The following is a 15,624-nucleotide window of genomic DNA, read 5'->3' on the forward strand; positions in this document are numbered from 1 at the left end:
TCTTTGAAATAGTAAGATTTATACCACAGCACTGGTGAATTCTTGAATCTGAAAATGTTAATTTTCCATAACAGCAGCTCTGATATGGCAGTGAAAGTAACTTTGTTCCTTCACTCCACCCCTTTTTTTTTTTTTTTTTTTTTTTTAATAACTACACACTCATGTTGTGTTCCTCATAATACTTTGTAACAGTTTTACTTCTACTAACAATAGTTCATTTACTTTATATGGAATAATGTTAAACTGAAAAATTAAAACAAAAGCAGCCAAGTAATTACATGCAAATGGTGACTTTACCACAGAAACAATTTCCCTTTGTAATTGGTCACTTAGGTCTTTCTTTAACTTTTCTCATTGAATTTTTAAGAAGTCATATAGTTGTATAGTTTTTGCTATCAAATATGAGAAATGTTTCAAAAGTGAAAATGTCATTAATGAAACTGATTTTGGTTTCTGCTCTGAATGCATTCACAATTTTCTTCTTAGTTTCTTTCCGTTTTATATGCTATGATTTCACGTCACATCTGTCTTGAAAAACATCACATCAGTAAAACTTTTCTTTAGCACATATGAGAACAGCAAACATGTTGTAAAACAATGCTTTTTGTCTTTATGCAGGTTTCTTTACTATAATACTTTACACGTAAGAAATTTGTTGGTTAGTGTCATCTTTCAAAAACACCGTCTCTTGTGATGTCACTTCCTCAGCTCTGATAAACAGCTCTATTTCAGAAATATCCATACACTGCAGGGCCAAGGTTTTTTAAACATGTATAGTTCTTTTACATTTATTTATTTTTTTGCTACAGTTTTTCTCACTTTTGGCAACTTAAATGAGGAGGAAAATTGTTCCATTAACTCCCCAAATCTCTGTATTTAAGCACTTCATCATTCATTCTGAAAGGTAATGAGACTCTAAATGAGTGATTTATTAAAGATGAGTACAGTTGTTTGGTGAAGCCATTACTGTAAGACTAAGTTAATATGAAATTGTAAGTTACTGTAAGCTGAGCTAACGTTATTAACTGTAATGCGAATACATAATATGAAATTGTTTGTGCTGCAAGTGTCTAATCAGAGTGATCCAGATTGGCCTTATCCAATTACAGATGAATGAAAAGGTACAAATGTTTTGGTTTATTTATACATATGTCTTGCTTGGTTTACTTACTTAGGTTTTATAATTTTAGTGGATAAAATAAAAATATTAAAAATAAAAAATTACGATTTCTCTGAAAAGGGCATTGTGGCATAATTTATCACAATATCAACATTAAATGATCCTATCGCCCAGCCCGGGTTGGTTTTGTCTGAGCCGAGGTTGTGATTTGGCAGGGAAAGTTTTCTCTTTGCTGCACTGTCGCTTCTGCTCAGTTTTTTTTCCTCAGCTCTCGAGGGCCAGAAACTGCTTTAAGAGCGTTTATTGTTTGGCCAGAGTGTGAATTCACTCAGAAGGGCGATTCTTAATCATAAAGATCAATCGCACGACTGTAGTTACCCACAACTCCAATGGAAAATAAAGACTCAGCATATAAACCCTGTCCCTGTGTGTATACAAACCCAGCTCCATCTCTCTTGCATTAGGGTGCTCACAGTGGTCACCATTATTATGAGTTTATAGAAAATGGAGAAAGAAATGTATTTTTCAGTGAAAATTAGCCTTTGATAGCAGAGGGCTCGGTAGTGTAGATTTTTAGGAACAAGCAATTATTATTTTAATTATTGCTATTGTTTTGTTTCCTAATGGGAGAAAGGAAAATCAGTTCTGGAGCATTGTAAATGGAGCTTGATTAAACTGTTGAGTGCTGGGTAGAGGGTCATAGAGAAAGGTGCGTCTCCTTGGTGCTCTGGATGCATCATTGCGGTGCGCACTGTACAAGCGGCCTGTCATGCCCCACTTTAATCTGATTTGCATGCTAGAGAAAATTGGGTAATTGGCTTTTACAATGAACAAAAGGCACGAGAGGAAAGCACAGGAGAATGCTTTTTTCCCCAGTATTTCTTGAAATGAGTGAGCTTACTCGGGCGTATCTAACTCAATGCCTTATGATCCCTGTTTGGGAATTCTGGAAGAATCTCTGTTTTCTTATTTCATTTTACTGTACCACTATAGAAATACATGTGTATGACGTGATAAAACACTTTCTCATCTCAGAGCACAGGTTCACTCATGTTCCTGCAAATTATATATTTTTTATATATTTGTCTTGTTCTATTGTTAGATAATTTTTCAGATAAAGTCAATATTTTATTTTTAAAACGAATGAAAATTGTCAGTAGAATAAAATTTCTTGTGGAAAATTAATTACTTGAAATAATTTCACTTAAAATGAGAAAAATGACATTAAAATGACATTTGCCTATATTCAAGACAGTTTACTTGCTGAAATTTATTATTATTGTTATTATCAATAATAATAATTTGTTTTTTTTTTGTGTGTGTTTGCTTATTTATAGTAATCAGTTATTTTATTTATTTATTTATTCGTTCCTTTTTTTCAGTGTAAGAGTTCAGGGCATAGCTCAGTAGTCAGCAGCAGCTCTCCTGGGATTTGAACTCATGGCCTTCCATTCATAAGCAATTACATAGTTTTAACACAGAAAAACAAGGTGTGATGGATTTGTTGCCATTTTGGATAAAGTTAAACCAAAGCAGAGTCAGTGGTTAAAGTTCAGTCCTAGTGACCAGACGGTTATAAGTTTAAATCGTGGGATTGCCAGAGTCTCTGTTCAGCACTTAATAAAACCTTTGTTCAGCACTTAATAAAACCTTAAACTGTTCAGATCTGCTCTGAGATTAGATTCTGTCTTCACTTTTAAGTCACGTGATAGATACATGGAAAAGGAGATATATATATATATATTAAATATACAGTGTATTAAGCATTTTTTAAGCATTAAGCATTTTTGTCTCATAACAGTGTTGCATGTCAGTTTAATTCATAACACCAGCATTACAGGCATCTCCACGTTTTAAGTGTGTAGCTCTTGCCTCAGCGAATGTGTCCCTTAAACATCTAGGTAATTGTGATTAAGCATAACTCCAGTGTATATGCTGTAATGGACACTAGTGCAGAGTGTGTTAGGGGGGATAAATAGCCTAACTGAAGGAGTTCTGTCAGTGCCACACTCCAGCCTGGTTTAAAAGAGCGTTATCGGTGTGCAGCAGAACAACGCGCCGCTGTTTACACCGTAAACCTGACGTCTCGTGCAACTGCACAGTGCTTTATTAATTAAAGCCTAAGCTGTGCGTCTTTTCGTGTTTGAATTCAAGTGCTATTTTTTTCATTTTAGGAGTTCAATTTATGCTTTTCCTTATGTAGCTGCCGATATCACCAAGGGACAGCTGTTAAAAGAGCTCCTTGTTTAATTGAAAGCAGGAGCTTGATTGAAACATTGATTGTTACCGGTAATTTCCACCAGGTTCATGCTGCTCAGGGTTATGAGGGTTTTTCCCAATGTCGATGTGTCCCCCTCCCCCCGGCTCTATCTCTCATCTCTCAAAATGAAACCTCAAGGCTTTCATATAAAGTGAAACATTGAATTTTGAACTTTTAACTTTCATTTAAATGGTAGTTAAGAAGGTTCAGAGGTCACATCCCAGCACTGCCAGAAAGCAGTGCTAGTGCTGGACAACATGATGAAATAATATGGAGTAATGTTATATCATAGTATTATCAGTGCTTTTACACCTCCTTTGTACTCACTGTTCTAATTAAAAACTTATTGTTCCTCCATTTCTTCAGTAAATACCTTACAAATAAAACACTTTGGAATGTGCTTTTATATTCAATTCAATTCAGTTCAATTTTATTTGTATAGCACTTTTAACAGTGGACATTGTCACAAAGCAGCTTTACAGAAATAAATAGATTCAAGTTAAATTAAACCAAAATAAATTTTAAATATGTGAATTTATCCCTAATGAGCAAGCCAGAGGCGACGGTGGCAAGGAAAACTCCGAGACGATATGAGGAAGAAACATTGAGAGGAACCAGACTCAAAAGGGAACCCATCCTCATCTGGGTGCTAACGGATAGTGCGATTATAAATAAATCCTTTCTATAACAGTGTACTATATGGACAAATAGTGCAATTGTGCAACCAGTAAATTCATCAGTTTTCACAAGAAAATTGTTATAGGAAAATAATTGATGTTTCCCAGTGATTACAATTTGACACGAAAAAGAATGACACCAAGGTTTTATCTGTTTATAGTTACATTTAATGTTATGGAGCGTCTGTGAAACAAGTTAGTGCCTGTTATCACTTGGGTTACAGCAGCCATTGTTCCGTTACCAGCCTTTATTTTTTCTGTATCGTGAAGATAAAAATCACAGCAGATTGTCAGCTCTTGTCAGCAAGCTTAATGTTACAGCTTTATCTCTGACTGTTAGAAAGCACGGTCACTGGAGACTCCTTTCATAAATGTTAAATAAACGTCTCCTTAAAAAAAAAAAAACTCTACTATATCAACAAAGCTTTTAATTCGTGTATGTGGCGTGTACTCCATGCAAGTCAGTGTGTAAGTCGTTACAGTATAAACACTAATATGTGAATGAGTCCATTAATATAAATGAGAAAATTAATCAACACCTTCTGACCAATCAGCTTTGAGCATTCAGCAGCACTGTGGTCAAAAATCACTACCTTATAGTGATCTTTGTTATTGTTAGCAAAACCTCAGTAAAATTATATATCGTGATATGTAGTGTATTGTGAAGATGTGTTTTTGTGATAGACTGGCCATATCATCCCTACATTTAACCTTCAAATGATCAACTCTGTGCTTGGATCTCTGCCAAAGGAATAAATTTTTTATTTACTAAGTTACACTAAGAATTGTACAGTGCAACTGGAAAGTGAAAGTCTTTGCCATGTTACTCATCTGGATGATTTGGCATACTCTTTTTCTCCAGTACTCAAGTACCTGATATTGTTTGTTGAATTAATGTCCACAAATCTCTGCCAAACACGCAGAACAATTCAGTGAAACGACTCCTCTGCACCTCTTGATTACGAGCTTAGGCTAACTCGCGGCATTGCGATGTGCCATAAACTCCTTAAGGTTTGATTGAGCAGGTATTTGCAATGTGATGAGCACTCGGATAGACTCGCAATCACCGGACGTACTAATGAACAGAGCAACGTGATACACGAGTGTTGATGCAAAGCTTTGTGTATGCGTGAGCGTGTTTGTTTGTTTGCAAGGACGCTCCTGGGGCAAAGATGGAAAGATTCAAGAGAATGAAGTGGGCTGGCAGAGGGAGCGTGGCGAATGAGAGCCCACTTCTGCCTCATCTGTAGCTGGCACTATAGCCACAAGCTGTTTTCAAAGAGGACACACAGAGGAAAAAACGAGAGGGAGAGGATAGAGAGGGGGAAAAAAACAGAATGTATTATGTTTTACAAAGCCACATTTAGTGCCCTCTCATTTCCCCGGTTTCATTTTCTACCCAGTTAATAACGACCTTCCTGTGCACAACGCAGGACAGCGGAAAAGCTTCTGAATTCTTCCCTCGCTGGGGGCCTCATTGCTTATTCCTTTAGATGACAAAAGCCCGTTAGTGCAGCACGCCGCTCCTGCCGAGAAGGGACGAGTTTCAATAATAGCCTGGTGTCTTCGGAGTCGGCTATTTGCAGTCACCCTCTCCGAATTATATTTGACATTGCCTTATTAATTGCGCTGTGCTTTTTCTCATATTCATATCTCAGTTTTACCTTGCATTGTCTGGCAAAGTAGTTATTCAAGGTGCCCTTGTCACAGTTATTAGAAACAGGCAGAAAATGATTTGTCATCGTTTTTTAGTTTGGATTTTTCTCTAGCTGAGTATCTAGGTAGGTGCTTAGTGCTTTATGGCTCAGGGCATATCACTTATGGAGGCTAATGGAGGTCTAGCTGAACACCCTGGGTAGGAAAACTGGCCATTCAGACATGTAGCAAATGTATAACATTATCAGTATGATAGGAGTCTAAACGGTGGCAGTTGGGTCAGCATGACAACAGTCCATTTGACAGGGCATTTTACGTAGTGCCACTGATAAAAAGAGACTTCATATTGCTATGGGACTCTGTTAAAACAGCTAAGAGCAACAATAGAGCAGATATAAAGATGCGAGGTAATGTCGAGGTAAAAGGGTAAAGGGTGTTAATCTAAAATATGATGGCTTTAAAAACCGCCGGACCCTTTTCCATAATGAAGCAGGAGCAGTTCCTTCAGTAAAACTGATTTATCCCAGACTCCCAAATGGTTCATTACATAAAAGTCAACAGCTCTTTACAGTGGCATTTGAATTGAGAGTACTTACCGCGTGCCTTCTGCTAAAGTACCTCTCTGCCACTCGAGGTTTTTAAAGAGTTACTGTGCCTCTCTCAGCAAAAGGGCCTTACCTTTTTGGAAAATAAGGGGAAAAAAAACACAGTCTTTGCCATCAATAGTTCCCTCTGCTGGGAAGCCCCGTGATGGAGCAAGTGCGCAAGGCAGGCGCGCCGCTTTTAATTGGCTCTCGGACCTCGAGGTTTGCAGTGAGGGGGAATATAAGATGATGAATGAACTGAGCGACCCCCACTGAGACGGAAATGAAGAGCCGGCCGCTCTGTTCAGCCATTCCTGCTCGAGGATGGATGGAAGGAAAACTGGAGTGAGGAGACCTCAGACGGCAAGGGAGCTGGGAGCAATTAGCGAAGATGGAGCGAGGAGCAAAAGAGCGATGAAGACCGAGGGAAAGAGAAAGAGAACGCATGAGTTAATGTGAAAGAAAGCAAGGGAGCGTGCCAGTGTGTTTGGCGATGAGTGAGAGGAAAGAGGTATTGCTATTGCTCCCTAACTCATCTGTCCTCTGCCCCCAGAGGCTCAAACAGCTGTGGCGTTTTTCTTGCTTAGCTGCACTGCTTCCTCCTGGGGACTGACTGAGGCATAGAGAGAGAGAGAGAGAGAGAGAGAAGACTGGAGTCGGTGGTCAGAAGAGGGGGATTGTTTGTCACCAGAAACATTTGCGAGAAATCCCTTGATTGTTGTTGTTTTCTGCTAGCAACAGCAATAAAGGAAGAGGTGGTTGAGGAATAAAAGGGGACGAGAACCCACAACAGCACTAACAGCAAAGCATCAAGACCAAGAGGGACTTGAAGGACACGCATTCTCCACCACAGCCTGTTTCATTTTCTTAACTCCCAGCTCTGTTTGCAAATTGACTGTGTTTTTTGTTGGCGTGCAACTACATAGCCATGGTGCGATAGAGTTGACGGACTCTTGGTGGTGTTTAAGCCTCCTGTGTGGTTGTGATGGAACTCGAAGAGTGCCCACTGACACAGCAGGCAGGCTGATCCCCAGCCTTAATGCCCAGTGCTTTATTTACAGCAAGGAGAATGGACAATGCTACCTGTCTATCTATAGACCCTGTCTTTCCCCCTTCTCTGTTTGAGTCATCGAGGCCGTGCTCTCAGGTGGGTGACTTGGCTGGAGCTGGTGCAGCCAGTGTGGGCAGATTGACAGCAGGATTTTGCTGGGAGCAGAGAACCAATTAAAAATGCTGCCCCAGTGAGCCAGCCTTCCCTTCCACCCACTTCACTTTCCCCCTCCTCCATCCAGCCCTAACGGACCTCCTGAGTGGCAAGCACATTGACTCACTAGAAGCAAATCGTATGAAATCCTCATACACTCGTAACAGAATCTGAAAAAAGGAAATTGAGAAAGGGGGGACTTGATAACAACTTCACTGAATGTCTCGTTTCTGATCTCTCCTGACCTGACCTATTGTCACGATGTTGTCATAATGATATTTAAAACCCCACAAGAGAAACTCCCTCATTAATGTGTACCTGTAGAATATTAACGCTAAAGTAGTTTTCTTCAAAAACTATTGATTAGCTGGATTCGGTTCAGAGAGATTGACAAGGAAAGGTCATCTGCGGCTATTGATGGGATTTTCATCCGCAGCAGCAGCAGTGCTGACGTTAGGCTCTCCTTGAGCTGTCAGTGTATGCAGGACTGAGTGGAAGTGAATTAGCCGTGTTACAGCAGCTGAATTGAATGGAGGTGAATTGGCCATATTAGAGAAACAGAATCGAGTGGAGGTGAATTAGCTATGTGTTTGAGGGACAGGATCGAGTTTTGTTGAATTAGCCTTGTCCAAGAGGAGCCCTGTACTAGAAACCTTAGCGAATCTGACTTATCATCATGCCCTGGTGGTGAATTAGCCATATTAGAGCAATAGGATTAATTGGAGCTGAATTAGACATTGAGTGGAAAATTAGCAATATTAGAGGAAGACAAACAAGTAAAGGTGTGTTAGAAAAAGGGACCTCTTTCTAGAAACTTAAGTGAACCTGACCTGGGGGTAAAATAACCACACTGGAGCCACAAGCAGTATTACAGGAAGTATGATCAAGTGAAAGTGAAATGGGCATTTTAGATGAACTGGATTAAGTGTTGATGAATTAGCCATGTCAGATAGGAACTCATTACTAGAATCCTCAGTGAACCTCAGCTGTCGTCAAGCCCAGGTGGCTAAATAGCTGTATTGGCACCGCAGAATCTAGTGGAGGAGAATTAGCTATGTTATAGGGACAGAAAATTAGGAAAACAAGACTAGCTGAAGGTGAAATAGCAATTTTATGGGACACAATGTCAAGTGAAGGTGAAACAGATGGTTTAGAGTAACAGAGTCAATAGTTGGAAATTAGCTGTGGGGGTGTTTTTTTTTTTTGTTTTTTTTTTTGCTTGACCCCTCAGTGAACCTGCTATCATCATGCCATTGTGGTAAATTAGTCATTTTGGGGCTGTTGATCAAGTACAGGAGAATTAGCAATGTTAGAGAAACAGAATCGAGTTGAGGTGAATTAGCGATATCAGGAAAACAAGATTAACTGAAGGTGAAATAGCAATATTACAGTAAAAAAGATTACGTGAAGGTGAAACAGCCGTTTTACAGGAACAGGATGGAGTGGAGGTGAAGTAGCAGTTTTGACAAGCAGGATGGAGTGGAGGTGAATGAGGCATTTTTAGAGGGACAGGATCAAGTGGAGGTAAATTAGCGATATTGGAGGAGCAGGATTAAGTAGAGGTGAAGCAGGCATTTTTAGGGAAAAAGACAAAGTGGAGGGGAATTAACTATGGTTAGAGGGACAGGATTGAGTGGAGGTGAATTAGGGCTTTTTTGAGGAGCAGGTGAATTAGACATTATAGAGAAAAAAGAGCAAATAGAGGTGAGTTTTCAGTATTAGAGGAACGCGATTGAGTAGAGATGAATTAGGTGTTTTAGAGGAACGGTATTGAGTGGAGGTGAAATAGCTGTTTAAGATGGGAAAGACTGAGTGGAGGTTTTAGGTCCAGCATGCAACAGTGGTGAATTAACCATGTTGTTCGAGCAGTCAGATTGGTGTGTGTAGTTCTCTGTATTATTCTTGAACCCAGGTCGGTGAAGTTATGGTGCAGAAGCAGGAAGAGGTCTAAGGTTACACAAGCCAGACGATTTCATTAGGGTCCCTTGGTTTTTTTTTTTTTTTTTGTGTGTGTGTGTGTGTGTGTGTGTGTGTGTGTGTGTGTGTGTGTGTGTGTGTGTGTGTGTGTGTGTTCCTGGTGTAATCCTGAGCCGGAGTGCTGTAACCTGTCACTCTGCATTTGCACTAAGCGCTTCTCCCCTTCTCATCTCCTCAGCTCTAATTATAATTTAATTAGCAATTAGGGGTCTATTTATGCACACTAGAGCTGAGATTGGAGTACTTCTCAAAAGGGCGAGGAGAAAGAGACGGACCCACAGCCCTCCAGTGACTCGGAGTGTGTTCTTGCACTTTTAACTGCTGTCCTCACTCACTTTCTTTTGGGGTTATTTCTCTGAATCACTTTTCAGTCTCTCTCTCTCTCTCACTCCATGTTGCTGTCCTGAGAATCCTCTTTCATGCTGACACAAGGGGAATTTTTGACCTTGAAGCATTCTGACCTTGTTTTGCCTTTCCAGCACAGCCGTGCAGCTGCGACACCAAAAACGCAGTTGAGTTTTGCACACATGCACATTTATAGAAACACGCACACACACACACAAAACCAAGCAGTGCGACCACCAGCGCTACACTTCCTGTAGAGAGTAATTGAGCTCATCAGAGTCGTGTCATGAGTAGCACCCGCAGGAACTAGCAAGAATGAGCACAGGTGGTGTTTCTGCCAGACCTCAGTGATAATCGAGGAAATTGTGTGTGCGTATTCAGGTTCACTTTGTCCCCTGACAAACAAGAGCGAAAAAGAGGGAGGTCTAGACTGAAGCATTAACAGCTCACATGTCAGCATGGGGCTGGAGTGAGTTTCTTTAAAAAGCTCCCATTAGAATGTTGGACTGCTTTATGTCTTACTGCCTCCTCGATAAAACCGGGGGGGTGGGTGGTTGGCTTGGGCCTTGTGTTTCAATAATGTAGGTCCTTGGAAGGAGATTTCTTTAAATCTTTGTTTTACTTAGACTCGCAAATCAGAAGTAAGTCTGTGTTTACTGTAGCAGGCAGAGAAGCCAGAGGTCAGCATACATTTTCTACAAGTTCCATCAACAAGCGCCATTTAAAATGAGATTTTATGCAATTAGAAATGATGCGATCTAGGAAGTCCACATGATTGGACTTCTTGGATGTCTGATGTCTTATCTAACTCCTCTGTTCTTATTGTTTAGGTTCCTATCTGTGTTTCTGCTTTTTCTGCTCTTTCCACTGTGTGTTTCTCTTTTCCAGGAGTTTACTACAATATTATTGATTTCTTGATTCTGATTGATCGAAAGGTGTTGAATATTTTTCTAGAAAAACAGCTTTGACAGTAGTCCCGGCTGTAAGGCAGGTCACAGGTTTATATTAATGCGTTCATTCTAATACATTAATGTTGGAATTGTATGATGGACGTGCCATATAAATGAATTAAAAATGTGTGTATTTGTTGATCAGATAGGAGAACTAACTTGTTTCGTGGACATTCCGCAACATTAAACACAACTATATATGGATAAAAAGTAAGATGCCATCTTTTTTCCACAATTTCTTCTCAGAACTTGGAATATGGTCAGTGGATGGCCACTATGAATAACATTTGCTACAAGCCCATTAGTGTAAATGCAAGGCTTTGGATGGTCTCGGACTAAAAGTGAGATTCCGTTCTCAGAGCTCTGATGTTTGTTGATGCTATTAAGGCTGGAGTCAGACTGAAAGAAGGAATCATTCTTTTCCCATCACTCCAATCCCTCTGCGAACCTAACCCCCAACCCCTTGGCGATGGGGCCTGTCACCTCGCAATCACCATCCTCCTGAAATCACCAGGCCCTCCCCAAGAGCTCTGATTGCAGGGGGGTGATGGGTAAAGCTACATCGCTCTAAATCACTCCCTTTGGCTTTTTGTCTAAAACAAGGGCACTTGTGGCAAAGTCAGACAGCTGTAATCAGCTGGCTACAAATACTGCCATTCACTTAATCAGGGCCGAAGGAGGAATCGAGTGGAAAGAGAAAGGTTTGGGGTGTGTGTGTGTCTGATGGAGAGGATGCAGTTTGAGAATGGGCTCTTAAGCTCACCCACACTCCCCGCGCTCTCAGCTGAGCTTCCTTCATCACACAGAGTGTCTCTGCAAGATAAAACACTCCAATACGTCTAGATGCACCTCCATCTTCTACGGATAGGTGACGGCCGGGCGCTCAGATTAATCTGTCCAAGTCCAAAAGTCCAACTAGGAGATGCCAAACAAAGGACTTTCAATTCAGCCATTGCGTCTAAAGCGATCTAAGCAAGTCTTAACCTAATTTCCTAACCCTCTGTGAGAGATGGCTGTAATTCCCTTGATTGACAGCTGGGTCTTGAAGAGTGAGGTTAAGCTTTGTCCTTGGGAAATGGAATGTGAACCTATAGAAGACCCTTACTGGGACACAAGGGCACTTAACAAAAAGAGATGAGAATATTCGTTGGAAGAAAGTAAGGGTGGGAAAGAGAGGAAGAGAGAGAGAGGGGGATGACCATGTCCTTATGGGAGAAGGAGCAAGTGAGGTCATTCAGTCTCCCACTGCCGCTTCTCTCCTGAGGATTTATCGCTCGTTTGCAGGCCTCTGCCCCCAGTTTGTTTGTGGCCATGACGCAGAAGCTCATGTGAAACTCAGCAGAGTCTCTGCTCCACGTGGGCTACTTTTTAATGCTTTTTCACCACGTCTCCTGCTTTTCTTCAGCCTCGTATCACGTTTCTCCACATTTGGGAGCTTTTTGCTTGCTTCCTCCCTGTTGCCTTTACAGCTTCATAATGTCCATATCTCATCACAGTCATCTCCCTCGCTCTCGCTTTGCTGCAGGGCTTCCGTCTGCAAATCCCTGACTGATGGGTAGATAGCGTAGCTTCTCCATCACACCGGTTTGTTTGGCATTATGGCAGTGACTGATACCACGCTAGGTGTGTGCGCACTGCTGACTGAAGCAGCTTGGAGATTGAGATAAGACACCATAGATCCGGGCATGGGATGCTAACTGGAGGTTTTATTCCCACTTTTGTTTCTGACTGTGATTGTAGCCATCATGGTCCCGGGTCCTTTCTCGGACTAGTGCTGGCAGGATTTCGGTAACTGCAAAAAATATTTTTGTTGTATCTTGGTTTTATGGTTTATGCTTTTTTTAACTTTAAGTCAGTTGCATAATGGTTGAGATAAATATTCAAGACACAGCGTTGCCATTGTTTTCCACACCCATATTCAGAGAAATTGTTGTACTAGATGAATCTGACGTGGTATCACGAGCTGCCCTAAGGTTAAATGGAGAGGGAAAGTGAACAATGGCAAATCTGATATTGGTTTCATTCGTTCATTAACAGTCTATCCCGGGAATGCTGAGCTAGAGGCAGGAATCCCATGGTGAAAAGTGAAAAATGAAAAGAAAAGAAAAAAAAAAAAGGGGAGGGGGCATCCATAGTGTCAGTAAATTTAATGCTCTTTTCTCTCAAATTATTTATCTTTTTCTTTGTTTCTATCTAAGTCTTTTCCCAAATGTGTGTTCTGCTTTGTAAAGAAATAGAGCAATAGGGAAGCATAATTCTATTTCAGCTTCTGCAGAAATTCCATCAGCCACTGGGGCGGCCCTGTCACAAACCATAACAGTGGAGTCAAAAAACAAGCAGAGGCACAAAAAAAGCCACTGTGAGAGCCGAGTCAGATTATCCATCAGGAGTTGCAAGGAGAGATGAATGTAGGAGACCTTACACATCACTAAAACACCAGTCACGGCTGATAAAAGTGAGGGCCGGTGTTAAACGAGCACACAGAGTCTTTATCAGGACCGATAAACCCGGAGACGACGGGGCCGGGGTGGGAGCGGGCATTTGCATGCTGGATGCCATCCAAATGGTGTGACCTCACATGCAAAGTAGAAGTGAGGGAGTGTTTCCCTGGACCAGTAAGCATACACACACGGCAGGAGGAAAATAAAAGTGAGGGCATGTGTGTATAATGAAGGATCAGACAGACGCTGTTGCAAATGTGTGGTTGACCTGGGAGATCCTTCACATGGCAATATTACCTAGTGATGTCTAGTGAAAGATTTTCCTACCACTCAGATACATCTCAACTAGGGTGGGGCAATATGATGATAATATCGATATCATGATAAACTACATCACAGTACACTTTTCATGAGCTACCACAGGTACTGTCAATTTTTACAACAATTATTTTATTTTACAACATTTACAAACTAACTGATTGGATGTAGCTGATGAGATTTTGTATAGATTTTTTTCGACAAAAATACAAAATTTTGGCTAGCAGTTTTGTTCACGGTGCTGAATTCTTTGGCTAGATTTTATTTTTTGTGACCTTTATCTGTTCTGTGCAATTAAATGTTCATTGGGATTTTTTAATGGAAGGTTGTAGCAGGGAAAAAATCAATAGTTTTCATGCCATTTTTGGCTATTTGTCAAATTCAGAAGAGCAAAATCTGACATGTTTTCTCGAATCGACACGCAAATATTCTTCCTCCTCGAAAGCCAGTGTCGTCTGGCGTTTTTTTTGTTTTTTTTTTTGCCTCTTGCTGCTGTCTGAATTGAGCGACTGGCTGAAAATGTGTTTTAATTTTGTTCGAGCGGCAGAAGAGCTTTAAAGATGTGCTTTGCTGATCCCAGTTTCCAGAGAAACTGCGTTATTCCAGCTTGCCGAGGTGCGAGGGCGCATCCGTAAGAGTAAATGTTTGGGTTTTATGCTACGTAAACACAATCACACACATCTGTTTATGTCTCAGGGAACTGTCTGTCCTCCAATTTCTCGCTCTCTCACACGCACCGGTGCACTTAGCTTCATATTTTTGCAGTGCTTTTTTTTTTTTTTTCATCCTCCTATTTCTAATGCTCCATATATTCTCGGCTGAGGAATTAATCGAGGCTTTAATGTACTCTGATTTTTCCCCTTCGCGCTGCCTAATTGTGTTTGCAAAGGGAAAGGACGTGCGCTTAGTGCTGTTATTGTCTTAAGCACTGAACATCGGATGGCTGATAGAAAAGACCTGAGCGTTCTGCCAAACAAATAAACATGCCAGAGGTTTAACAGGGTGGAAAAGGTGTTCTAATGGGGCCCATTGTGCATTCTCTGTGTGTGTATTTATCCCCTCATGGGGACAGCAGGTTCCCACAGCAACCTCGACGAGATGTTACGGACAGAAATAATAGTCCCTAGAAGAGGAAATGCATTGAAATGTATAGAGGACTGTAATTAACAATCTTATGCTCATTTTAACTTGGGGCCCATAAGGATTTGTGTGTGTGTGTTCACCAATACAGAAAAATGTGAGCATGACGTAGTGTGTCAAAATAGCGAAAAGACTAAAATGTGGCATTTAAATGAACTAACATTTCTAAATAGTAGCACACAAAATATGTCTTCATAGTTAGAGAGATATTCATAACATTAATTTGTCAAATAAATAAATTAAACAAAAGAGGACATTACGTTTCTCTCATGATGCTGTTTGTAAATCAAGTGACCCCACGTGAGGTCACACCCCTATTTTTCTGAACCCTTGGGTTATTACTGTTCCAAAAGATCAGTAAGATAAGACAGAGCTAAGCCCTTTAGCCCTTTACAGCAAAGCTTTGTAGTCATTGCAAAACTTCGCAGGCATTCAGCAAAAATGTAATAAAACTGGAGTGATCAGAGTTTCATGCCTTGCTAAGGATTCAAGCTGCAGCATTCTGAATTAGTAGAGCTGTTAATTAGTAAAGTCTGTTATATTCTGAAATATTTTTACATCATCAGCATATATATAGTTAAGTCCTGACATAATCCTAAGCACTTCAGCTGTGGAAGCTGTTTTGTTTTGTTTTTAAATGTTCTTGAAAATCCAAGCTGTCAGAAATTCTGAATTCCCAACTAGTAGTTATGCAAAGACTTGAACACTTTTCACTAATCTGAAGCTGGCAGGTACTGTGATTTTGCTACAATTTTGATATGAAAAATTAGGAGCACACAGTAGGAGTAAATTTAGGAGTAAAAATTGCTAGCCAGCTAGGAAAGTTTTTATAATGTTGGTTAGACAGTTTGGCTGCTGAATAACACTAGCTAATCTACAGGACAGCTACACGCTAATGCAAACACTAGTAATGTTAGCCTAGGCACGTTCAGACACTGCACAATTGAAAAAA

At 40.5% G+C, this 15,624-nt stretch overlaps 1 protein-coding gene across 5 annotated transcripts in view; it reads left to right on the top strand.

Moving 5' to 3' along the window:
• The window catches only part of msi2a (musashi RNA-binding protein 2a), a 238,993-nt gene that overhangs the window by 54,267 nt on the left and 169,102 nt on the right, over positions 1 to 15,624 (top strand). The gene's annotated exons all lie outside the window — the stretch shown is intronic.

This window comes from Pangasianodon hypophthalmus, chromosome 17 (genome assembly GCF_027358585.1).
Source record: "Pangasianodon hypophthalmus isolate fPanHyp1 chromosome 17, fPanHyp1.pri, whole genome shotgun sequence".
In the NCBI taxonomy this organism is placed as follows: Eukaryota; Metazoa; Chordata; class Actinopteri; order Siluriformes; family Pangasiidae; genus Pangasianodon; species Pangasianodon hypophthalmus.